This window comes from Cololabis saira, unplaced genomic scaffold (genome assembly GCF_033807715.1).
Source record: "Cololabis saira isolate AMF1-May2022 unplaced genomic scaffold, fColSai1.1 scf036, whole genome shotgun sequence".
Classification (NCBI taxonomy): Eukaryota; Metazoa; Chordata; class Actinopteri; order Beloniformes; family Belonidae; genus Cololabis; species Cololabis saira.
In genome coordinates, this window is record NW_026906200.1 from 420,787 (window position 1) to 447,070 (window position 26,284).

Consider the following 26,284-nt stretch of genomic DNA (forward strand, 5'->3'; position numbering starts at 1 on the left):
TCCAAACAGGGGGTCTAGAGTCTAAATGGATTCAGCCAGGTCTGTGACAGTTATCCCCCACTAGCTCGACCCCCAGCTTCCACCACCAGACCCCAGAAGCTTCCACCACCAGACCCCAGCAGCTTCCACCCCCAGACCCCACTAGCTCGACCCCCAGCTTCCACCACCAGACTCCTGGAGCTTCCACCACCAGACCTCAGGAGCTTCCACCACCAGACCTCAGGAGCATTCACCACCATACCCCAGCAAAATCACCACCAGACCCCAGGAGTTTCCACCACCAGAGCTTCCACCACCAGACCCCAGGAGCTTCCACCACCAGAGCTTCCAGCACCAGACCCCAGGAGCTTCCACCACCAGACCCCAGGAGCTTCCACCACCAGAGCTTCCACCACCAGACCCCAGGAGCTTCCACCACCAGACCCCAGGAGCTTCCACCACCAGACCCCAGGAGCTTCCACCACCAGACCCCAGGAGCTTCCACCACCAGACCCCAGCAAAATCACCACCAGTCCCCAGCAGCATAACCACCAGACCCCCAGCTTCCACCACCAGTCCCCGGAGGTGCGTGGAATCCCGGACCAGCTCGACCAGAGCCTCGTGGCGAGCCGAGCCGAGAATCGGGGGGCTTCATCCGCATTCTCGTGGCGCTGAGACCGCGGAGATCCAGCCGAGAATCGCGGGGCTTACATCCGCTTACCCCTCCCCTCGGCCCAGAGAAAAACACACCACAGCCGGTCCGGAGCCACTTAGCCTCAGGCCCGAAACAAGACCTTCAACCCGGAGAAAAACTGACAGGCAGCACGTCGCTGAAAGCCACTCAGCCTCGCGGCTCACCGTCCCGCTGCCCAAAAAACCCGGCTCACCTGGAGCCACCCAAAGACCCGGCTCACCGTCCGAACCCGGGGACCCGCTCTTAAGCCCCCCCCCAACCGGCCACCGGAGTGAAAGAGCCAGCCCGCTTACTTGGACGACCAGGGCCCTGGTACCCTAAACACCCAGACGCTCCTGGTACCATGGACAGCACTCTGTCAGATGCTCAGGCGTATATTGCTTTTCACTCATGTTCTGGTTTCAGGACCTTTTGTTAGGACCTTTGGTCAGCTTGTGCAAGCAAACAAATACTGTTGCTTCCATCTGGACAAACATTTAGTTCAGTAATAAAGAATAAAACGTCAGTTAAGTGTTTTGTAGTTGTAACTAAATATGGTAAACGCTCATATGCTTCTCATAGGCTCTGTGTGAAATTCTGAGTTTGTACACTATTAGATGTGGAAAGAAACACTTCCCACTATGTTTACTTTGCAGGAAACTAAACAAAACACTTCTTAACATAGTCATGAGGAGTTGTACAAATAATGACATCACTTTATGTTTGTTATTAAATGAGACAAGGGTAGTATCTCACAGTAGACTCATAATATAGCTGAAGTTGTATCTAGCAGAGGATGGTTTCGATCCATCGACCTCTGGGTTATGGGCCCAGCACGCTTCCGCTGCGCCACTCTGCTGAACCACCCACTGTTCCCAAAGTCTGGTCAGGGTCCAAACAGGGGGTCTAGAGTCTAAATGGACTCAGCCAGGTCTGTGACAGTTATCTGCCATAGATAAGTATATGGTATATCTGAGTGTGAAGTTAAGATCAACATGTAAAAGTTCACACGCGCACACATTCTTGTATTTTCCCCTCAGGGGACCCACCTGCTCGCTCACACACACACACACGCGCCGCCAGCATTGAGGCCGGTCAGCTCAGAAGGTCAGAGCGTGGTGCTAATAACGCCAAGGTCATGGGTTCAATCCCCATACTGGCCAAACTGCTTACTCTGCATGTCTTTAAAAACTTCAGACTCTAAAGATTGTATGTTCCATTGTTAGCTTTGGTGTGCGACAATAATTCGTCAAGTCTGATAATCACCTGACTTAAAGCTAAGAGGAAATAAAGATAACTCAAACATAAGGAATTTAAGTTTATGAAGTGAGGAAAGCTTATTTGTATTACACATCTCATGTACAAATCAAAGTACTTTTCATAAAAAACATTTAAAAAATGAGAATACACATAACTCTCAGTGATGAAGTATAATCATCAAGCTTTAAAAAAGTCTCTACCACCAGACCCCAGGAGCACCCCAGCAGCTTCCACCACCAGACACCCAGCTTCCACCCCCAGACCCCACTAGCTCGACCCCCAGCTTCCACCACCAGAACCCAGGAGCTTCCATCACCAGACTCCTGGAGCTTCCAGCACCAGACCCCAGGAGCATTCACCACCAGACCCCAGCAAAATCACTACCAGAACACAGGAGCTTCCACCACCAGACCCCCAGCTTCCACCACCAGTCCCCGAGTAGACTCATAATATAGCTGAAGTTGTATCTAGCAGAGGATGGTTTCGATCCATCGACCTCTGGGTTATGGGCCCAGCACGCTTCCGCTGCGCCACTCTGCTGAACCACCCACTGTTCCCAAAGTCTGGTCAGGGTCCAAACAGGGGGTCTAGAGTCTAAATGGATTCAGCCAGGTCTGTGACAGTTATCCCCCACTAGCTCGACCCCCAGCTTCCACCACCAGACCCCAGAAGCTTCCACCACCAGACCCCAGCAGCTTCCACCCCCAGACCCCACTAGCTCGACCCCCAGCTTCCACCACCAGACTCCTGGAGCTTCCACCACCAGACCTCAGGAGCTTCCACCACCAGACCTCAGGAGCATTCACCACCATACCCCAGCAAAATCACCACCAGACCCCAGGAGTTTCCACCACCAGAGCTTCCACCACCAGACCCCAGGAGCTTCCACCACCAGAGCTTCCAGCACCAGACCCCAGGAGCTTCCACCACCAGACCCCAGGAGCTTCCACCACCAGAGCTTCCACCACCAGACCCCAGGAGCTTCCACCACCAGACCCCAGGAGCTTCCACCACCAGACCCCAGGAGCTTCCACCACCAGACCCCAGGAGCTTCCACCACCAGACCCCAGCAAAATCACCACCAGTCCCCAGCAGCATAACCACCAGACCCCCAGCTTCCACCACCAGTCCCCGGAGGTGCGTGGAATCCCGGACCAGCTCGACCAGAGCCTCGTGGCGAGCCGAGCCGAGAATCGGGGGGCTTCATCCGCATTCTCGTGGCGCTGAGACCGCGGAGATCCAGCCGAGAATCGCGGGGCTTACATCCGCTTACCCCTCCCCTCGGCCCAGAGAAAAACACACCACAGCCGGTCCGGAGCCACTTAGCCTCAGGCCCGAAACAAGACCTTCAACCCGGAGAAAAACTGACAGGCAGCACGTCGCTGAAAGCCACTCAGCCTCGCGGCTCACCGTCCCGCTGCCCAAAAAACCCGGCTCACCTGGAGCCACCCAAAGACCCGGCTCACCGTCCGAACCCGGGGACCCGCTCTTAAGCCCCCCCCCAACCGGCCACCGGAGTGAAAGAGCCAGCCCGCTTACTTGGACGACCAGGGCCCTGGTACCCTAAACACCCAGACGCTCCTGGTACCATGGACAGCACTCTGTCAGATGCTCAGGCGTATATTGCTTTTCACTCATGTTCTGGTTTCAGGACCTTTTGTTAGGACCTTTGGTCAGCTTGTGCAAGCAAACAAATACTGTTGCTTCCATCTGGACAAACATTTAGTTCAGTAATAAAGAATAAAACGTCAGTTAAGTGTTTTGTAGTTGTAACTAAATATGGTAAACGCTCATATGCTTCTCATAGGCTCTGTGTGAAATTCTGAGTTTGTACACTATTAGATGTGGAAAGAAACACTTCCCACTATGTTTACTTTGCAGGAAACTAAACAAAACACTTCTTAACATAGTCATGAGGAGTTGTACAAATAATGACATCACTTTATGTTTGTTATTAAATGAGACAAGGGTAGTATCTCACAGTAGACTCATAATATAGCTGAAGTTGTATCTAGCAGAGGATGGTTTCGATCCATCGACCTCTGGGTTATGGGCCCAGCACGCTTCCGCTGCGCCACTCTGCTGAACCACCCACTGTTCCCAAAGTCTGGTCAGGGTCCAAACAGGGGGTCTAGAGTCTAAATGGACTCAGCCAGGTCTGTGACAGTTATCTGCCATAGATAAGTATATGGTATATCTGAGTGTGAAGTTAAGATCAACATGTAAAAGTTCACACGCGCACACATTCTTGTATTTTCCCCTCAGGGGACCCACCTGCTCGCTCACACACACACACACGCGCCGCCAGCATTGAGGCCGGTCAGCTCAGAAGGTCAGAGCGTGGTGCTAATAACGCCAAGGTCATGGGTTCAATCCCCATACTGGCCAAACTGCTTACTCTGCATGTCTTTAAAAACTTCAGACTCTAAAGATTGTATGTTCCATTGTTAGCTTTGGTGTGCGACAATAATTCGTCAAGTCTGATAATCACCTGACTTAAAGCTAAGAGGAAATAAAGATAACTCAAACATAAGGAATTTAAGTTTATGAAGTGAGGAAAGCTTATTTGTATTACACATCTCATGTACAAATCAAAGTACTTTTCATAAAAAACATTTAAAAAATGAGAATACACATAACTCTCAGTGATGAAGTATAATCATCAAGCTTTAAAAAAGTCTCTACCACCAGACCCCAGGAGCACCCCAGCAGCTTCCACCACCAGACACCCAGCTTCCACCCCCAGACCCCACTAGCTCGACCCCCAGCTTCCACCACCAGAACCCAGGAGCTTCCATCACCAGACTCCTGGAGCTTCCAGCACCATACACCAGGAGCATTCACCACCAGACCCCAGCAAAATCACTACCAGAACACAGGAGCTTCCACCACCAGACCCCCAGCTTCCACCACCAGTCCCCGAGTAGACTCATAATATAGCTGAAGTTGTATCTAGCAGAGGATGGTTTCGATCCATCGACCTCTGGGTTATGGGCCCAGCACGCTTCCGCTGCGCCACTCTGCTGAACCACCCACTGTTCCCAAAGTCTGGTCAGGGTCCAAACAGGGGGTCTAGAGTCTAAATGGATTCAGCCAGGTCTGTGACAGTTATCCCCCACTAGCTCGACCCCCAGCTTCCACCACCAGACCCCAGAAGCTTCCACCACCAGACCCCAGCAGCTTCCACCCCCAGACCCCACTAGCTCGACCCCCAGCTTCCACCACCAGACTCCTGGAGCTTCCACCACCAGACCTCAGGAGCTTCCACCACCAGACCTCAGGAGCATTCACCACCATACCCCAGCAAAATCACCACCAGACCCCAGGAGTTTCCACCACCAGAGCTTCCACCACCAGACCCCAGGAGCTTCCACCACCAGAGCTTCCAGCACCAGACCCCAGGAGCTTCCACCACCAGACCCCAGGAGCTTCCACCACCAGAGCTTCCACCACCAGACCCCAGGAGCTTCCACCACCAGACCCCAGGAGCTTCCACCACCAGACCCCAGGAGCTTCCACCACCAGACCCCAGCAAAATCACCACCAGTCCCCAGCAGCATAACCACCAGACCCCCAGCTTCCACCACCAGTCCCCGGAGGTGCGTGGAATCCCGGACCAGCTCGACCAGAGCCTCGTGGCGAGCCGAGCCGAGAATCGGGGGGCTTCATCCGCATTCTCGTGGCGCTGAGACCGCGGAGATCCAGCCGAGAATCGCGGGGCTTACATCCGCTTACCCCTCCCCTCGGCCCAGAGAAAAACACACCACAGCCGGTCCGGAGCCACTTAGCCTCAGGCCCGAAACAAGACCTTCAACCCGGAGAAAAACTGACAGGCAGCACGTCGCTGAAAGCCACTCAGCCTCGCGGCTCACCGTCCCGCTGCCCAAAAAACCCGGCTCACCTGGAGCCACCCAAAGACCCGGCTCACCGTCCGAACCCGGGGACCCGCTCTTAAGCCCCCCCCCAACCGGCCACCGGAGTGAAAGAGCCAGCCCGCTTACTTGGACGACCAGGGCCCTGGTACCCTAAACACCCAGACGCTCCTGGTACCATGGACAGCACTCTGTCAGATGCTCAGGCGTATATTGCTTTTCACTCATGTTCTGGTTTCAGGACCTTTTGTTAGGACCTTTCTGGGTTATGGGCCCAGCACGCTTCCGCTGCGCCACTCTGCTGAACCACCCACTGTTCCCAAAGTCTGGTCAGGGTCCAAACAGGGGGTCTAGAGTCTAAATGGACTCAGCCAGGTCTGTGACAGTTATCTGCCATAGATAAGTATATGGTATATCTGAGTGTGAAGTTAAGATCAACATGTAAAAGTTCACACGCGCACACATTCTTGTATTTTCCCCTCAGGGGACCCACCTGCTCGCTCACACACACACACACGCGCCGCCAGCATTGAGGCCGGTTAGCTCAGAAGGTCAGAGCGTGGTGCTAATAACGCCAAGGTCATGGGTTCAATCCCCATACTGGCCAAACTGCTTACTCTGCATATCTTTAAAAACTTCAGACTCTAAAGATTGTATGTTCCATTGTTAGCTTTGGCGTGCGACAATAATTCGTCAAGTCTGATAATCACCTGACTTAAAGCTAAGAGGAAATAAAGATAACTCAAACATAAGGAATTTAAGTTTATGAAGTGAGGAAAGCTTATTTGTATTACACATCTCATGTACAAATCAAAGTACTTTTCATAAAAAACATTTAAAAAATGAGAATACACATAACTCTCAGTGATGAAGTATAATCATCAAGCTTTAAAAAAGTCTCTACCACCAGACCCCAGGAGCACCCCAGCAGCTTCCACCACCAGACACCCAGCTTCCACCCCCAGACCCCACTAGCTCGACCCCCAGCTTCCACCACCAGAACCCAGGAGCTTCCATCACCAGACTCCTGGAGCTTCCAGCACCATACACCAGGAGCATTCACCACCAGACCCCAGCAAAATCACTACCAGAACACAGGAGCTTCCACCACCAGACCCCCAGCTTCCACCACCAGTCCCCGAGTAGACTCATAATATAGCTGAAGTTGTATCTAGCAGAGGATGGTTTCGATCCATCGACCTCTGGGTTATGGGCCCAGCACGCTTCCGCTGCGCCACTCTGCTGAACCACCCACTGTTCCCAAAGTCTGGTCAGGGTCCAAACAGGGGGTCTAGAGTCTAAATGGATTCAGCCAGGTCTGTGACAGTTATCCCCCACTAGCTCGACCCCCAGCTTCCACCACCAGACCCCAGAAGCTTCCACCACCAGACCCCAGCAGCTTCCACCCCCAGACCCCACTAGCTCGACCCCCAGCTTCCACCACCAGACTCCTGGAGCTTCCACCACCAGACCTCAGGAGCTTCCACCACCAGACCTCAGGAGCATTCACCACCATACCCCAGCAAAATCACCACCAGACCCCAGGAGTTTCCACCACCAGAGCTTCCACCACCAGACCCCAGGAGCTTCCACCACCAGAGCTTCCAGCACCAGACCCCAGGAGCTTCCACCACCAGACCCCAGGAGCTTCCACCACCAGAGCTTCCACCACCAGACCCCAGGAGCTTCCACCACCAGACCCCAGGAGCTTCCACCACCAGACCCCAGGAGCTTCCACCACCAGACCCCAGGAGCTTCCACCACCAGACCCCAGCAAAATCACCACCAGTCCCCAGCAGCATAACCACCAGACCCCCAGCTTCCACCACCAGTCCCCGGAGGTGCGTGGAATCCCGGACCAGCTCGACCAGAGCCTCGTGGCGAGCCGAGCCGAGAATCGGGGGGCTTCATCCGCATTCTCGTGGCGCTGAGACCGCGGAGATCCAGCCGAGAATCGCGGGGCTTACATCCGCTTACCCCTCCCCTCGGCCCAGAGAAAAACACACCACAGCCGGTCCGGAGCCACTTAGCCTCAGGCCCGAAACAAGACCTTCAACCCGGAGAAAAACTGACAGGCAGCACGTCGCTGAAAGCCACTCAGCCTCGCGGCTCACCGTCCCGCTGCCCAAAAAACCCGGCTCACCTGGAGCCACCCAAAGACCCGGCTCACCGTCCGAACCCGGGGACCCGCTCTTAAGCCCCCCCCCAACCGGCCACCGGAGTGAAAGAGCCAGCCCGCTTACTTGGACGACCAGGGCCCTGGTACCCTAAACACCCAGACGCTCCTGGTACCATGGACAGCACTCTGTCAGATGCTCAGGCGTATATTGCTTTTCACTCATGTTCTGGTTTCAGGACCTTTTGTTAGGACCTTTCTGGGTTATGGGCCCAGCACGCTTCCGCTGCGCCACTCTGCTGAACCACCCACTGTTCCCAAAGTCTGGTCAGGGTCCAAACAGGGGGTCTAGAGTCTAAATGGACTCAGCCAGGTCTGTGACAGTTATCTGCCATAGATAAGTATATGGTATATCTGAGTGTGAAGTTAAGATCAACATGTAAAAGTTCACACGCGCACACATTCTTGTATTTTCCCCTCAGGGGACCCACCTGCTCGCTCACACACACACACACGCGCCGCCAGCATTGAGGCCGGTTAGCTCAGAAGGTCAGAGCGTGGTGCTAATAACGCCAAGGTCATGGGTTCAATCCCCATACTGGCCAAACTGCTTACTCTGCATATCTTTAAAAACTTCAGACTCTAAAGATTGTATGTTCCATTGTTAGCTTTGGTGTGCGACAATAATTCGTCAAGTCTGATAATCACCTGACTTAAAGCTAAGAGGAAATAAAGATAACTCAAACATAAGGAATTTAAGTTTATGAAGTGAGGAAAGCTTATTTGTATTACACATCTCATGTACAAATCAAAGTACTTTTCATAAAAAACATTTAAAAAATGAGAATACACATAACTCTCAGTGATGAAGTATAATCATCAAGCTTTAAAAAAGTCTCTACCACCAGACCCCAGGAGCACCCCAGCAGCTTCCACCACCAGACACCCAGCTTCCACCCCCAGACCCCACTAGCTCGACCCCCAGCTTCCACCACCAGAACCCAGGAGCTTCCATCACCAGACTCCTGGAGCTTCCAGCACCAGACCCCAGGAGCATTCACCACCAGACCCCAGCAAAATCACTACCAGAACACAGGAGCTTCCACCACCAGACCCCCAGCTTCCACCACCAGTCCCCGAGTAGACTCATAATATAGCTGAAGTTGTATCTAGCAGAGGATGGTTTCGATCCATCGACCTCTGGGTTATGGGCCCAGCACGCTTCCGCTGCGCCACTCTGCTGAACCACCCACTGTTCCCAAAGTCTGGTCAGGGTCCAAACAGGGGGTCTAGAGTCTAAATGGATTCAGCCAGGTCTGTGACAGTTATCCCCCACTAGCTCGACCCCCAGCTTCCACCACCAGACCCCAGAAGCTTCCACCACCAGACCCCAGCAGCTTCCACCCCCCGGACCCCACTAGCTCGACCCCCAGCTTCCACCACCAGACTCCTGGAGCTTCCACCACCAGACCTCAGGAGCTTCCACCACCAGACCTCAGGAGCATTCACCACCATACCCCAGCAAAATCACCACCAGACCCCAGGAGTTTCCACCACCAGAGCTTCCACCACCAGACCCCAGGAGCCTCCACCACCAGAGCTTCCAGCACCAGACCCCAGGAGCTTCCACCACCAGACCCCAGGAGCTTCCACCACCAGAGCTTCCACCACCAGACCCCAGGAGCTTCCACCACCAGACCCCAGGAGCTTCCACCACCAGACCCCAGGAGCTTCCACCACCAGACCCCAGGAGCTTCCACCACCAGACCCCAGCAAAATCACCACCAGTCCCCAGCAGCATAACCACCAGACCCCCAGCTTCCACCACCAGTCCCCGGAGGTGCGTGGAATCCCGGACCAGCTCGACCAGAGCCTCGTGGCGAGCCGAGCCGAGAATCGGGGGGCTTCATCCGCATTCTCGTGGCGCTGAGACCGCGGAGATCCAGCCGAGAATCGCGGGGCTTACATCCGCTTACCCCTCCCCTCGGCCCAGAGAAAAACACACCACAGCCGGTCCGGAGCCATTTAGCCTCAGGCCCGAAACAAGACCTTCAACCCGGAGAAAAACTGACAGGCAGCACGTCGCTGAAAGCCACTCAGCCTCGCGGCTCACCGTCCCGCTGCCCAAAAAACCCGGCTCACCTGGAGCCACCCAAAGACCCGGCTCACCGTCCGAACCCGGGGACCCGCTCTTAAGCCCCCCCCCAACCGGCCACCGGAGTGAAAGAGCCAGCCCGCTTACTTGGACGACCAGGGCCCTGGTACCCTAAACACCCAGACGCTCCTGGTACCATGGACAGCACTCTGTCAGATGCTCAGGCGTATATTGCTTTTCACTCATGTTCTGGTTTCAGGACCTTTTGTTAGGACCTTTCTGGGTTATGGGCCCAGCACGCTTCCGCTGCGCCACTCTGCTGAACCACCCACTGTTCCCAAAGTCTGGTCAGGGTCCAAACAGGGGGTCTAGAGTCTAAATGGACTCAGCCAGGTCTGTGACAGTTATCTGCCATAGATAAGTATATGGTATATCTGAGTGTGAAGTTAAGATCAACATGTAAAAGTTCACACGCGCACACATTCTTGTATTTTCCCCTCAGGGGACCCACCTGCTCGCTCACACACACACACACGCGCCGCCAGCATTGAGGCCGGTTAGCTCAGAAGGTCAGAGCGTGGTGCTAATAACGCCAAGGTCATGGGTTCAATCCCCATACTGGCCAAACTGCTTACTCTGCATATCTTTAAAAACTTCAGACTCTAAAGATTGTATGTTCCATTGTTAGCTTTGGCGTGCGACAATAATTCGTCAAGTCTGATAATCACCTGACTTAAAGCTAAGAGGAAATAAAGATAACTCAAACATAAGGAATTTAAGTTTATGAAGTGAGGAAAGCTTATTTGTATTACACATCTCATGTACAAATCAAAGTACTTTTCATAAAAAACATTTAAAAAATGAGAATACACATAACTCTCAGTGATGAAGTATAATCATCAAGCTTTAAAAAAGTCTCTACCACCAGACCCCAGGAGCACCCCAGCAGCTTCCACCACCAGACACCCAGCTTCCACCCCCAGACCCCACTAGCTCGACCCCCAGCTTCCACCACCAGAACCCAGGAGCTTCCATCACCAGACTCCTGGAGCTTCCAGCACCATACACCAGGAGCATTCACCACCAGACCCCAGCAAAATCACTACCAGAACACAGGAGCTTCCACCACCAGACCCCCAGCTTCCACCACCAGTCCCCGAGTAGACTCATAATATAGCTGAAGTTGTATCTAGCAGAGGATGGTTTCGATCCATCGACCTCTGGGTTATGGGCCCAGCACGCTTCCGCTGCGCCACTCTGCTGAACCACCCACTGTTCCCAAAGTCTGGTCAGGGTCCAAACAGGGGGTCTAGAGTCTAAATGGATTCAGCCAGGTCTGTGACAGTTATCCCCCACTAGCTCGACCCCCAGCTTCCACCACCAGACCCCAGAAGCTTCCACCACCAGACCCCAGCAGCTTCCACCCCCAGACCCCACTAGCTCGACCCCCAGCTTCCACCACCAGACTCCTGGAGCTTCCACCACCAGACCTCAGGAGCTTCCACCACCAGACCTCAGGAGCATTCACCACCATACCCCAGCAAAATCACCACCAGACCCCAGGAGTTTCCACCACCAGAGCTTCCACCACCAGACCCCAGGAGCTTCCACCACCAGAGCTTCCAGCACCAGACCCCAGGAGCTTCCACCACCAGACCCCAGGAGCTTCCACCACCAGAGCTTCCACCACCAGACCCCAGGAGCTTCCACCACCAGACCCCAGGAGCTTCCACCACCAGACCCCAGGAGCTTCCACCACCAGACCCCAGGAGCTTCCACCACCAGACCCCAGCAAAATCACCACCAGTCCCCAGCAGCATAACCACCAGACCCCCAGCTTCCACCACCAGTCCCCGGAGGTGCGTGGAATCCCGGACCAGCTCGACCAGAGCCTCGTGGCGAGCCGAGCCGAGAATCGGGGGGCTTCATCCGCATTCTCGTGGCGCTGAGACCGCGGAGATCCAGCCGAGAATCGCGGGGCTTACATCCGCTTACCCCTCCCCTCGGCCCAGAGAAAAACACACCACAGCCGGTCCGGAGCCACTTAGCCTCAGGCCCGAAACAAGACCTTCAACCCGGAGAAAAACTGACAGGCAGCACGTCGCTGAAAGCCACTCAGCCTCGCGGCTCACCGTCCCGCTGCCCAAAAAACCCGGCTCACCTGGAGCCACCCAAAGACCCGGCTCACCGTCCGAACCCGGGGACCCGCTCTTAAGCCCCCCCCCAACCGGCCACCGGAGTGAAAGAGCCAGCCCGCTTACTTGGACGACCAGGGCCCTGGTACCCTAAACACCCAGACGCTCCTGGTACCATGGACAGCACTCTGTCAGATGCTCAGGCGTATATTGCTTTTCACTCATGTTCTGGTTTCAGGACCTTTTGTTAGGACCTTTCTGGGTTATGGGCCCAGCACGCTTCCGCTGCGCCACTCTGCTGAACCACCCACTGTTCCCAAAGTCTGGTCAGGGTCCAAACAGGGGGTCTAGAGTCTAAATGGACTCAGCCAGGTCTGTGACAGTTATCTGCCATAGATAAGTATATGGTATATCTGAGTGTGAAGTTAAGATCAACATGTAAAAGTTCACACGCGCACACATTCTTGTATTTTCCCCTCAGGGGACCCACCTGCTCGCTCACACACACACACACGCGCCGCCAGCATTGAGGCCGGTTAGCTCAGAAGGTCAGAGCGTGGTGCTAATAACGCCAAGGTCATGGGTTCAATCCCCATACTGGCCAAACTGCTTACTCTGCATATCTTTAAAAACTTCAGACTCTAAAGATTGTATGTTCCATTGTTAGCTTTGGTGTGCGACAATAATTCGTCAAGTCTGATAATCACCTGACTTAAAGCTAAGAGGAAATAAAGATAACTCAAACATAAGGAATTTAAGTTTATGAAGTGAGGAAAGCTTATTTGTATTACACATCTCATGTACAAATCAAAGTACTTTTCATAAAAAACATTTAAAAAATGAGAATACACATAACTCTCAGTGATGAAGTATAATCATCAAGCTTTAAAAAAGTCTCTACCACCAGACCCCAGGAGCACCCCAGCAGCTTCCACCACCAGACACCCAGCTTCCACCCCCAGACCCCACTAGCTCGACCCCCAGCTTCCACCACCAGAACCCAGGAGCTTCCATCACCAGACTCCTGGAGCTTCCAGCACCAGACCCCAGGAGCATTCACCACCAGACCCCAGCAAAATCACTACCAGAACACAGGAGCTTCCACCACCAGACCCCCAGCTTCCACCACCAGTCCCCGAGTAGACTCATAATATAGCTGAAGTTGTATCTAGCAGAGGATGGTTTCGATCCATCGACCTCTGGGTTATGGGCCCAGCACGCTTCCGCTGCGCCACTCTGCTGAACCACCCACTGTTCCCAAAGTCTGGTCAGGGTCCAAACAGGGGGTCTAGAGTCTAAATGGATTCAGCCAGGTCTGTGACAGTTATCCCCCACTAGCTCGACCCCCAGCTTCCACCACCAGACCCCAGAAGCTTCCACCACCAGACCCCAGCAGCTTCCACCCCCCGGACCCCACTAGCTCGACCCCCAGCTTCCACCACCAGACTCCTGGAGCTTCCACCACCAGACCTCAGGAGCTTCCACCACCAGACCTCAGGAGCATTCACCACCATACCCCAGCAAAATCACCACCAGACCCCAGGAGTTTCCACCACCAGAGCTTCCACCACCAGACCCCAGGAGCCTCCACCACCAGAGCTTCCAGCACCAGACCCCAGGAGCTTCCACCACCAGACCCCAGGAGCTTCCACCACCAGAGCTTCCACCACCAGACCCCAGGAGCTTCCACCACCAGACCCCAGGAGCTTCCACCACCAGACCCCAGGAGCTTCCACCACCAGACCCCAGGAGCTTCCACCACCAGACCCCAGCAAAATCACCACCAGTCCCCAGCAGCATAACCACCAGACCCCCAGCTTCCACCACCAGTCCCCGGAGGTGCGTGGAATCCCGGACCAGCTCGACCAGAGCCTCGTGGCGAGCCGAGCCGAGAATCGGGGGGCTTCATCCGCATTCTCGTGGCGCTGAGACCGCGGAGATCCAGCCGAGAATCGCGGGGCTTACATCCGCTTACCCCTCCCCTCGGCCCAGAGAAAAACACACCACAGCCGGTCCGGAGCCATTTAGCCTCAGGCCCGAAACAAGACCTTCAACCCGGAGAAAAACTGACAGGCAGCACGTCGCTGAAAGCCACTCAGCCTCGCGGCTCACCGTCCCGCTGCCCAAAAAACCCGGCTCACCTGGAGCCACCCAAAGACCCGGCTCACCGTCCGAACCCGGGGACCCGCTCTTAAGCCCCCCCCCAACCGGCCACCGGAGTGAAAGAGCCAGCCCGCTTACTTGGACGACCAGGGCCCTGGTACCCTAAACACCCAGACGCTCCTGGTACCATGGACAGCACTCTGTCAGATGCTCAGGCGTATATTGCTTTTCACTCATGTTCTGGTTTCAGGACCTTTTGTTAGGACCTTTCTGGGTTATGGGCCCAGCACGCTTCCGCTGCGCCACTCTGCTGAACCACCCACTGTTCCCAAAGTCTGGTCAGGGTCCAAACAGGGGGTCTAGAGTCTAAATGGACTCAGCCAGGTCTGTGACAGTTATCTGCCATAGATAAGTATATGGTATATCTGAGTGTGAAGTTAAGATCAACATGTAAAAGTTCACACGCGCACACATTCTTGTATTTTCCCCTCAGGGGACCCACCTGCTCGCTCACACACACACACACGCGCCGCCAGCATTGAGGCCGGTTAGCTCAGAAGGTCAGAGCGTGGTGCTAATAACGCCAAGGTCATGGGTTCAATCCCCATACTGGCCAAACTGCTTACTCTGCATATCTTTAAAAACTTCAGACTCTAAAGATTGTATGTTCCATTGTTAGCTTTGGCGTGCGACAATAATTCGTCAAGTCTGATAATCACCTGACTTAAAGCTAAGAGGAAATAAAGATAACTCAAACATAAGGAATTTAAGTTTATGAAGTGAGGAAAGCTTATTTGTATTACACATCTCATGTACAAATCAAAGTACTTTTCATAAAAAACATTTAAAAAATGAGAATACACATAACTCTCAGTGATGAAGTATAATCATCAAGCTTTAAAAAAGTCTCTACCACCAGACCCCAGGAGCACCCCAGCAGCTTCCACCACCAGACACCCAGCTTCCACCCCCAGACCCCACTAGCTCGACCCCCAGCTTCCACCACCAGAACCCAGGAGCTTCCATCACCAGACTCCTGGAGCTTCCAGCACCATACACCAGGAGCATTCACCACCAGACCCCAGCAAAATCACTACCAGAACACAGGAGCTTCCACCACCAGACCCCCAGCTTCCACCACCAGTCCCCGAGTAGACTCATAATATAGCTGAAGTTGTATCTAGCAGAGGATGGTTTCGATCCATCGACCTCTGGGTTATGGGCCCAGCACGCTTCCGCTGCGCCACTCTGCTGAACCACCCACTGTTCCCAAAGTCTGGTCAGGGTCCAAACAGGGGGTCTAGAGTCTAAATGGATTCAGCCAGGTCTGTGACAGTTATCCCCCACTAGCTCGACCCCCAGCTTCCACCACCAGACCCCAGAAGCTTCCACCACCAGACCCCAGCAGCTTCCACCCCCAGACCCCACTAGCTCGACCCCCAGCTTCCACCACCAGACTCCTGGAGCTTCCACCACCAGACCTCAGGAGCTTCCACCACCAGACCTCAGGAGCATTCACCACCATACCCCAGCAAAATCACCACCAGACCCCAGGAGTTTCCACCACCAGAGCTTCCACCACCAGACCCCAGGAGCTTCCACCACCAGAGCTTCCAGCACCAGACCCCAGGAGCTTCCACCACCAGACCCCAGGAGCTTCCACCACCAGAGCTTCCACCACCAGACCCCAGGAGCTTCCACCACCAGACCCCAGGAGCTTCCACCACCAGACCCCAGGAGCTTCCACCACCAGACCCCAGGAGCTTCCACCACCAGACCCCAGCAAAATCACCACCAGTCCCCAGCAGCATAACCACCAGACCCCCAGCTTCCACCACCAGTCCCCGGAGGTGCGTGGAATCCCGGACCAGCTCGACCAGAGCCTCGTGGCGAGCCGAGCCGAGAATCGGGGGGCTTCATCCGCATTCTCGTGGCGCTGAGACCGCGGAGATCCAGCCGAGAATCGCGGGGCTTACATCCGCTTACCCCTCCCCTCGGCCCAGAGAAAAACACACCACAGCCGGTCCGGAGCCACTTAGCCTCAGGCCCGAAACAAGACCTTCAACCCGGAGAAAAACTGACAGGCAGCACGTCGCTGAAAGCCACTCAGCCTCGCGGCTCACCGTCCCGCTGCCCAAAAAACCCGGCTCACCTGGAGCCACCCAAAGACCCGGCTCACCGTCCGAACCCGGGGACCCGCTCTTAAGCCCCCCCCCAACCGGCCACCGGAGTGAAAGAGCCAGCCCGCTTACTTGGACGACCAGGGCCCTGGTACCCTAAACACCCAGACGCTCCTGGTACCATGGACAGCACTCTGTCAGATGCTCAGGCGTATATTGCTTTTCACTCATGTTCTGGTTTCAGGACCTTTTGTTAGGACCTTTCTGGGTTATGGGCCCAGCACGCTTCCGCTGCGCCACTCTGCTGAACCACCCACTGTTCCCAAAGTCTGGTCAGGGTCCAAACAGGGGGTCTAGAGTCTAAATGGACTCAGCCAGGTCTGTGACAGTTATCTGCCATAGATAAGTATATGGTATATCTGAGTGTGAAGTTAAGATCAACATGTAAAAGTTCACACGCGCACACATTCTTGTATTTTCCCCTCAGGGGACCCACCTGCTCGCTCACACACACACACACGCGCCGCCAGCATTGAGGCCGGTTAGCTCAGAAGGTCAGAGCGTGGTGCTAATAACGCCAAGGTCATGGGTTCAATCCCCATACTGGCCAAACTGCTTACTCTGCATATCTTTAAAAACTTCAGACTCTAAAGATTGTATGTTCCATTGTTAGCTTTGGTGTGCGACAATAATTCGTCAAGTCTGATAATCACCTGACTTAAAGCTAAGAGGAAATAAAGATAACTCAAACATAAGGAATTTAAGTTTATGAAGTGAGGAAAGCTTATTTGTATTACACATCTCATGTACAAATCAAAGTACTTTTCATAAAAAACATTTAAAAAATGAGAATACACATAACTCTCAGTGATGAAGTATAATCATCAAGCTTTAAAAAAGTCTCTACCACCAGACCCCAGGAGCACCCCAGCAGCTTCCACCACCAGACACCCAGCTTCCACCCCCAGACCCCACTAGCTCGACCCCCAGCTTCCACCACCAGAACCCAGGAGCTTCCATCACCAGACTCCTGGAGCTTCCAGCACCAGACCCCAGGAGCATTCACCACCAGACCCCAGCAAAATCACTACCAGAACACAGGAGCTTCCACCACCAGACCCCCAGCTTCCACCACCAGTCCCCGAGTAGACTCATAATATAGCTGAAGTTGTATCTAGCAGAGGATGGTTTCGATCCATCGACCTCTGGGTTATGGGCCCAGCACGCTTCCGCTGCGCCACTCTGCTGAACCACCCACTGTTCCCAAAGTCTGGTCAGGGTCCAAACAGGGGGTCTAGAGTCTAAATGGATTCAGCCAGGTCTGTGACAGTTATCCCCCACTAGCTCGACCCCCAGCTTCCACCACCAGACCCCAGAAGCTTCCACCACCAGACCCCAGCAGCTTCCACCCCCCGGACCCCACTAGCTCGACCCCCAGCTTCCACCACCAGACTCCTGGAGCTTCCACCACCAGACCTCAGGAGCTTCCACCACCAGACCTCAGGAGCATTCACCACCATACCCCAGCAAAATCACCACCAGACCCCAGGAGTTTCCACCACCAGAGCTTCCACCACCAGACCCCAGGAGCCTCCACCACCAGAGCTTCCAGCACCAGACCCCAGGAGCTTCCACCACCAGACCCCAGGAGCTTCCACCACCAGAGCTTCCACCACCAGACCCCAGGAGCTTCCACCACCAGACCCCAGGAGCTTCCACCACCAGACCCCAGGAGCTTCCACCACCAGACCCCAGGAGCTTCCACCACCAGACCCCAGCAAAATCACCACCAGTCCCCAGCAGCATAACCACCAGACCCCCAGCTTCCACCACCAGTCCCCGGAGGTGCGTGGAATCCCGGACCAGCTCGACCAGAGCCTCGTGGCGAGCCGAGCCGAGAATCGGGGGGCTTCATCCGCATTCTCGTGGCGCTGAGACCGCGGAGATCCAGCCGAGAATCGCGGGGCTTACATCCGCTTACCCCTCCCCTCGGCCCAGAGAAAAACACACCACAGCCGGTCCGGAGCCATTTAGCCTCAGGCCCGAAACAAGACCTTCAACCCGGAGAAAAACTGACAGGCAGCACGTCGCTGAAAGCCACTCAGCCTCGCGGCTCACCGTCCCGCTGCCCAAAAAACCCGGCTCACCTGGAGCCACCCAAAGACCCGGCTCACCGTCCGAACCCGGGGACCCGCTCTTAAGCCCCCCCCCAACCGGCCACCGGAGTGAAAGAGCCAGCCCGCTTACTTGGACGACCAGGGCCCTGGTACCCTAAACACCCAGACGCTCCTGGTACCATGGACAGCACTCTGTCAGATGCTCAGGCGTATATTGCTTTTCACTCATGTTCTGGTTTCAGGACCTTTTGTTAGGACCTTTGGTCAGCTTGTGCAAGGAAACAAATACTGTTGCTTCCATCTGGACAAACATTTAGTTCAGTAATAAAGAATAAAACGTCAGTTAAGTGTTTTGTAGTTGTAACTAAATATGGTAAACGCTCATATGCTTCTCATAGGCTCTGTGTGAAATTCTGAGTTTGTACACTATTAGATGTGGAAAGAAACACTTCCCACTATGTTTACTTTGCAGGAAACTAAACAAAACACTTCTTAACATAGTCATGAGGAGTTGTACAAATAATGACATCACTTTATGTTTGTTATTAAATGAGACAAGGGTAGTATCTCACAGTAGACTCATAATGTAGCTGAAGTTGTATCTAGCAGAGGATGGTTTCGATCCATCGACCTCTGGGTTATGGGCCCAGCACGCTTCCGCTGCGCCACTCTGCTGAACCACCCACTGTTCCCAAAGTCTGGTCAGGGTCCAAACAGGGGGTCTAGAGTCTAAATGGACTCAGCCAGGTCTGTGACAGTTATCTGCCATAGATAAGTATATGGTATATCTGAGTGTGAAGTTAAGATCAACATGTAAAAGTTCACACGCGCACACATTCTTGTATTTTCCCCTCAGGGGACCCACCTGCTCGCTCACACACACACACACACGCGCCGCCAGCATTGAGGCCGGTTAGCTCAGAAGGTCAGAGCGTGGTGCTAATAACGCCAAGGTCATGGGTTCAATCCCCATACTGGCCAAACTGCTTACTCTGCATATCTTTAAAAACTTCAGACTCTAAAGATTGTATGTTCCATTGTTAGCTTTGGTGTGCGACAATAATTCGTCAAGTCTGATAATCACCTGACTTAAAGCTAAGAGGAAATAAAGGTAACTCAAACATAAGGAATTTAAGTTTATGAAGTGAGGAAAGCTTATTTGTATTACACATCTCATGTACAAATCAAAGTACTTTTCATAAAAAACATTTAAAAAATGAGAATACACATAACTCTCAGTGATGAAGTATAATCATCAAGCTTTAAAAAAGTCTCTACCACCAGACCCCAGGAGCACCCCACCAGCTTCCACCACCAGACACCCAGCTTCCACCCCCAGACCCCACTAGCTCGACCCCCAGCTTCCACCACCACAACCCAGGAGCTTCCATCACCAGACTCCTGGAGCTTCCAGCACCAGACCCCAGGAGCATTCACCACCAGACCCCAGCAAAATCACTACCAGAACACAGGAGCTTCCACCACCAGACCCCCAGCTTCCACCACCAGTCCCCGAGTAGACTCATAATATAGCTGAAGTTGTATCTAGCAGAGGATGGTTTCGATCCATCGACCTCTGGGTTATGGGCCCAGCACGCTTCCGCTGCGCCACTCTGCTGAACCACCCACTGTTCCCAAAGTCTGGTCAGGGTCCAAACAGGGGGTCTAGAGTCTAAATGGATTCAGCCAGGTCTGTGACAGTTATCCCCCACTAGCTCGACCCCCAGCTTCCACCACCAGACCCCAGAAGCTTCCACCACCAGACCCCAGCAGCTTCCACCCCCAGACCCCACTAGCTCGACCCCCAGCTTCCACCACCAGACTCCTGGAGCTTCCACCACCAGACCTCAGGAGCTTCCACCACCAGACCTCAGGAGCATTCACCACCATACCCCAGCAAAATCACCACCAGACCCCAGGAGTTTCCACCACCAGAGCTTCCACCACCAGACCCCAGGAGCTTCCACCACCAGAGCTTCCAGCACCAGACCCCAGGAGCTTCCACCACCAGACCCCAGGAGCTTCCACCACCAGAGCTTCCACCACCAGACCCCAGGAGCTTCCACCACCAGACCCCAGGAGCTTCCACCACCAGACCCCAGGAGCTTCCACCACCAGACCCCAGGAGCTTCCACCACCAGACCCCAGCAAAATCACCACCAGTCCCCAGCAGCATAACCACCAGACCCCCAGCTTCCACCACCAGTCCCCGGAGGTGCGTGGAATCCCGGACCAGCTCGACCAGAGCCTCGTGGCGAGCCGAGCCGAGAATCGGGGGGCTTCATCCGCATTCTCGTGGCGCTGAGACCGCGGAGATCCAGCCGAGAATCGCGGGGCTTACATCCGCTTACCCCTCCCCTCGGCCCAGAGAAAAACACACCACAGCCGGTCCGGAGCCACTTAGCCTCAGGCCCGAAACAAGACCTTCAACCCGGAGAAAAACTGACAGGCAGCACGTCGCTGAAAGCCACTCAGCCTCGCGGCTCACCGTCCCGCTGCCCAAAAAACCCGGCTCACCTGGAGCCACCCAAAGACCCGGCTCACCGTCCGAACCCGGGGACCCGCTCTTAAGCCCCCCCCCAACCGGCCACCGGAGTGAAAGAGCCAGCCCGCTTACTTGGACGACCAGGGCCCTGGTACCCTAAACACCCAGACGCTCCTGGTACCATGGACAGCACTCTGTCCGATGCTCAGGCGTATATTGCTTTTCACTCATGTTCTGGTTTCAGGACCTTTTGTTAGGACCTTTGGTCAGCTTGTGCAAGGAAACAAATACTGTTGCTTCCATCTGGACAAACATTTAGTTCAGTAATAAAGAATAAAACGTCAGTTAAGTGTTTTGTAGTTGTAACTAAATATGGTAAACGCTCATATGCTTCTCATAGGCTCTGTGTGAAATTCTGAGTTTGTACACTATTAGATGTGGAAAGAAACACTTCCCACTATGTTTACTTTGCAGGAAACTAAACAAAACACTTCTTAACATAGTCATGAGGAGTTGTACAAATAATGACATCACTTTATGTTTGTTATTAAATGAGACAAGGGTAGTATCTCACAGTAGACTCATAATGTAGCTGAAGTTGTATCTAGCAGAGGATGGTTTCGATCCATCGACCTCTGGGTTATGGGCCCAGCACGCTTCCGCTGCGCCACTCTGCTGAACCACCCACTGTTCCCAAAGTCTGGTCAGGGTCCAAACAGGGGGTCTAGAGTCTAAATGGACTCAGCCAGGTCTGTGACAGTTATCTGCCATAGATAAGTATATGGTATATCTGAATGTGAAGTTAAGATCAACATGTAAATGTTCACACGCGCACACATTCTTGTATTTTCCCCTCAGGGGACCCACCTGCTCGCTCACACACACACACACGCGCCGCCAGCATTGAGGCCGGTTAGCTCAGAAGGTCAGAGCGTGGTGCTAATAACGCCAAGGTCATGGGTTCAATCCCCATACTGGCCAAACTGCTTACTCTGCATATCTTTAAAAACTTCAGACTCTAAAGATTGTATGTTCCATTGTTAGCTTTGGTGTGCGACAATAATTCGTCAAGTCTGATAATCACCTGACTTAAAGCTAAGAGGAAATAAAGATAACTCAAACATAAGGAATTTAAGTTTATGAAGTGAGGAAAGCTTATTTGTATTACACATCTCATGTACAAATCAAAGTACTTTTCATAAAAAACATTTAAAAAATGAGAATACACATAACTCTCAGTGATGAAGTATAATCATCAAGCTTTAAAAAAGTCTCTACCACCAGACCCCAGGAGCACCCCACCAGCTTCCACCACCAGACACCCAGCTTCCACCCCCAGACCCCACTAGCTCGACCCCCAGCTTCCACCACCACAACCCAGGAGCTTCCATCACCAGACTCCTGGAGCTTCCAGCACCAGACCCCAGGAGCATTCACCACCAGACCCCAGCAAAATCACTACCAGAACACAGGAGCTTCCACCACCAGACCCCCAGCTTCCACCACCAGTCCCCGAGTAGACTCATAATATAGCTGAAGTTGTATCTAGCAGAGGATGGTTTCGATCCATCGACCTCTGGGTTATGGGCCCAGCACGCTTCCGCTGCGCCACTCTGCTGAACCACCCACTGTTCCCAAAGTCTGGTCAGGGTCCAAACAGGGGGTCTAGAGTCTAAATGGATTCAGCCAGGTCTGTGACAGTTATCCCCCACTAGCTCGACCCCCAGCTTCCACCACCAGACCCCAGAAGCTTCCACCACCAGACCCCAGCAGCTTCCACCCCCAGACCCCACTAGCTCGACCCCCAGCTTCCACCACCAGACTCCTGGAGCTTCCACCACCAGACCTCAGGAGCTTCCACCACCAGACCTCAGGAGCATTCACCACCATACCCCAGCAAAATCACCACCAGACCCCAGGAGTTTCCACCACCAGAGCTTCCACCACCAGACCCCAGGAGCTTCCACCACCAGAGCTTCCAGCACCAGACCCCAGGAGCTTCCACCACCAGACCCCAGGAGCTTCCACCACCAGAGCTTCCACCACCAGACCCCAGGAGCTTCCACCACCAGACCCCAGGAGCTTCCACCACCAGACCCCAGGAGCTTCCACCACCAGACCCCAGGAGCTTCCACCACCAGACCCCAGCAAAATCACCACCAGTCCCCAGCAGCATAACCACCAGACCCCCAGCTTCCACCACCAGTCCCCGGAGGTGCGTGGAATCCCGGACCAGCTCGACCAGAGCCTCGTGGCGAGCCGAGCCGAGAATCGGGGGGCTTCATCCGCATTCTCGTGGCGCTGAGACCGCGGAGATCCAGCCGAGAATCGCGGGGCTTACATCCGCTTACCCCTCCCCTCGGCCCAGAGAAAAACACACCACAGCCGGTCCGGAGCCACTTAGCCTCAGGCCCGAAACAAGACCTTCAACCCGGAGAAAAACTGACAGGCAGCACGTCGCTGAAAGCCACTCAGCCTCGCGGCTCACCGTCCCGCTGCCCAAAAAACCCGGCTCACCTGGAGCCACCCAAAGACCCGGCTCACCGTCCGAACCCGGGGACCCGCTCTTAAGCCCCCCCCCAACCGGCCACCGGAGTGAAAGAGCCAGCCCGCTTACTTGGACGACCAGGGCCCTGGTACCCTAAACACCCAGACGCTCCTGGTACCATGGACAGCACTCTGTCAGATGCTCAGGCGTATATTGCTTTTCACTCATGTTCTGGTTTCAGGACCTTTTGTTAGGACCTTTCTGGGTTATGGGCCCAGCACGCTTCCGCTGCGCCACTCTGCTGAACCACCCACTGTTCCCAAAGTCTGGTCAGGGTCCAAACAGGGGGTCTAGAGTCTAAATGGACTCAGCCAGGTCTGTGACAGTTATCTGCCATAGATAAGTATATGGTATATCTGAGTGTGAAGTTAAGATCAACATGTAAAAGTTCACACGCGCACACATTCTTGTATTTTCCCCTCAGGGGACCCACCTGCTCGCTCACACACACACACACGCGCCGCCAGCATTGAGGCCGGTTAGCTCAGAAGGTCAGAGCGTGGTGCTAATAACGCCAAGGTCATGGGTTCAATCCCCATACTGGCCAAACTGCTTACTCTGCATATCTTTAAAAACTTCAGACTCTAAAGATTGTATGTTCCATTGTTAGCTTTGGTGTGCGACAATAATTCGTCAAGTCTGATAATCACCTGACTTAAAGCTAAGAGGAAATAAAGATAACTCAAACATAAGGAATTTAAGTTTATGAAGTGAGGAAAGCTTATTTGTATTACACATCTCATGTACAAATCAAAGTACTTTTCATAAAAAACATTTAAAAAATGAGAATACACATAACTCTCAGTGATGAAGTATAATCATCAAGCTTTAAAAAAGTCTCTACCACCAGACCCCAGGAGCACCCCAGCAGCTTCCACCACCAGACACCCAGCTTCCACCCCCAGACCCCACTAGCTCGACCCCCAGCTTCCACCACCAGAACCCAGGAGCTTCCATCACCAGACTCCTGGAGCTTCCAGCACCAGACCCCAGGAGCATTCACCACCAGACCCCAGCAAAATCACTACCAGAACACAGGAGCTTCCACCACCAGACCCCCAGCTTCCACCACCAGTCCCCGAGTAGACTCATAATATAGCTGAAGTTGTATCTAGCAGAGGATGGTTTCGATCCATCGACCTCTGGGTTATGGGCCCAGCACGCTTCCGCTGCGCCACTCTGCTGAACCACCCACTGTTCCCAAAGTCTGGTCAGGGTCCAAACAGGGGGTCTAGAGTCTAAATGGATTCAGCCAGGTCTGTGACAGTTATCCCCCACTAGCTCGACCCCCAGCTTCCACCACCAGACCCCAGAAGCTTCCACCACCAGACCCCAGCAGCTTCCACCCCCCGGACCCCACTAGCTCGACCCCCAGCTTCCACCACCAGACTCCTGGAGCTTCCACCACCAGACCTCAGGAGCTTCCACCACCAGACCTCAGGAGCATTCACCACCATACCCCAGCAAAATCACCACCAGACCCCAGGAGTTTCCACCACCAGAGCTTCCACCACCAGACCCCAGGAGCCTCCACCACCAGAGCTTCCAGCACCAGACCCCAGGAGCTTCCACCACCAGACCCCAGGAGCTTCCACCACCAGAGCTTCCACCACCAGACCCCAGGAGCTTCCACCACCAGACCCCAGGAGCTTCCACCACCAGACCCCAGGAGCTTCCACCACCAGACCCCAGCAAAATCACCACCAGTCCCCAGCAGCATAACCACCAGACCCCCAGCTTCCACCACCAGTCCCCGGAGGTGCGTGGAATCCCGGACCAGCTCGACCAGAGCCTCGTGGCGAGCCGAGCCGAGAATCGGGGGGCTTCATCCGCATTCTCGTGGCGCTGAGACCGCGGAGATCCAGCCGAGAATCGCGGGGCTTACATCCGCTTACCCCTCCCCTCGGCCCAGAGAAAAACACACCACAGCCGGTCCGGAGCCACTTAGCCTCAGGCCCGAAACAAGACCTTCAACCCGGAGAAAAACTGACAGGCAGCACGTCGCTGAAAGCCACTCAGCCTCGCGGCTCACCGTCCCGCTGCCCAAAAAACCCGGCTCACCTGGAGCCACCCAAAGACCCGGCTCACCGTCCGAACCCGGGGACCCGCTCTTAAGCCCCCCCCCAACCGGCCACCGGAGTGAAAGAGCCAGCCCGCTTACTTGGACGACCAGGGCCCTGGTACCCTAAACACCCAGACGCTCCTGGTACCATGGACAGCACTCTGTCCGATGCTCAGGCGTATATTGCTTTTCACTCATGTTCTGGTTTCAGGACCTTTTGTTAGGACCTTTGGTCAGCTTGTGCAAGGAAACAAATACTGTTGCTTCCATCTGGACAAACATTTAGTTCAGTAATAAAGAATAAAACGTCAGTTAAGTGTTTTGTAGTTGTAACTAAATATGGTAAACGCTCATATGCTTCTCATAGGCTCTGTGTGAAATTCTGAGTTTGTACACTATTAGATGTGGAAAGAAACACTTCCCACTATGTTTACTTTGCAGGAAACTAAACAAAACACTTCTTAACATAGTCATGAGGAGTTGTACAAATAATGACATCACTTTATGTTTGTTATTAAATGAGACAAGGGTAGTATCTCACAGTAGACTCATAATGTAGCTGAAGTTGTATCTAGCAGAGGATGGTTTCGATCCATCGACCTCTGGGTTATGGGCCCAGCACGCTTCCGCTGCGCCACTCTGCTGAACCACCCACTGTTCCCAAAGTCTGGTCAGGGTCCAAACAGGGGGTCTAGAGTCTAAATGGACTCAGCCAGGTC

General features: G+C 54.0%; 11 non-coding genes across 11 annotated transcripts; all 11 read left to right on the forward strand.

The window, feature by feature from the left end:
* Positions 1-1,741: 1,741 nt before the first annotated feature.
* Positions 1,742-1,815, forward strand: trnai-aau (transfer RNA isoleucine (anticodon AAU)). Its single transcript has one exon. It is a non-coding gene; the product is annotated as a tRNA-Ile (tRNA).
* A 2,411-nt stretch (positions 1,816-4,226) lies between these two features.
* On the forward strand, positions 4,227-4,300 carry trnai-aau (transfer RNA isoleucine (anticodon AAU)). Its single transcript has one exon. It is a non-coding gene; the product is annotated as a tRNA-Ile (tRNA).
* Positions 4,301-6,317: 2,017 nt separating this feature from the next.
* trnai-aau (transfer RNA isoleucine (anticodon AAU)) lies at positions 6,318-6,391 on the forward strand. Its single transcript has one exon. It is a non-coding gene; the product is annotated as a tRNA-Ile (tRNA).
* Positions 6,392-8,431: 2,040 nt separating this feature from the next.
* trnai-aau (transfer RNA isoleucine (anticodon AAU)) lies at positions 8,432-8,505 on the forward strand. Its single transcript has one exon. It is a non-coding gene; the product is annotated as a tRNA-Ile (tRNA).
* Positions 8,506-10,546: 2,041 nt separating this feature from the next.
* Positions 10,547-10,620, forward strand: trnai-aau (transfer RNA isoleucine (anticodon AAU)). The gene has a single exon. It is a non-coding gene; the product is annotated as a tRNA-Ile (tRNA).
* Positions 10,621-12,660: 2,040 nt separating this feature from the next.
* Positions 12,661-12,734, forward strand: trnai-aau (transfer RNA isoleucine (anticodon AAU)). Its single transcript has one exon. It is a non-coding gene; the product is annotated as a tRNA-Ile (tRNA).
* Positions 12,735-14,775: 2,041 nt separating this feature from the next.
* Positions 14,776-14,849, forward strand: trnai-aau (transfer RNA isoleucine (anticodon AAU)). Its single transcript has one exon. It is a non-coding gene; the product is annotated as a tRNA-Ile (tRNA).
* A 2,040-nt stretch (positions 14,850-16,889) lies between these two features.
* On the forward strand, positions 16,890-16,963 carry trnai-aau (transfer RNA isoleucine (anticodon AAU)). Its single transcript has one exon. It is a non-coding gene; the product is annotated as a tRNA-Ile (tRNA).
* A 2,414-nt stretch (positions 16,964-19,377) lies between these two features.
* trnai-aau (transfer RNA isoleucine (anticodon AAU)) lies at positions 19,378-19,451 on the forward strand. Its single transcript has one exon. It is a non-coding gene; the product is annotated as a tRNA-Ile (tRNA).
* A 2,411-nt stretch (positions 19,452-21,862) lies between these two features.
* Positions 21,863-21,936, forward strand: trnai-aau (transfer RNA isoleucine (anticodon AAU)). Its single transcript has one exon. It is a non-coding gene; the product is annotated as a tRNA-Ile (tRNA).
* A 2,040-nt stretch (positions 21,937-23,976) lies between these two features.
* trnai-aau (transfer RNA isoleucine (anticodon AAU)) lies at positions 23,977-24,050 on the forward strand. Its single transcript has one exon. It is a non-coding gene; the product is annotated as a tRNA-Ile (tRNA).
* Positions 24,051-26,284: the final 2,234 nt, after the last annotated feature.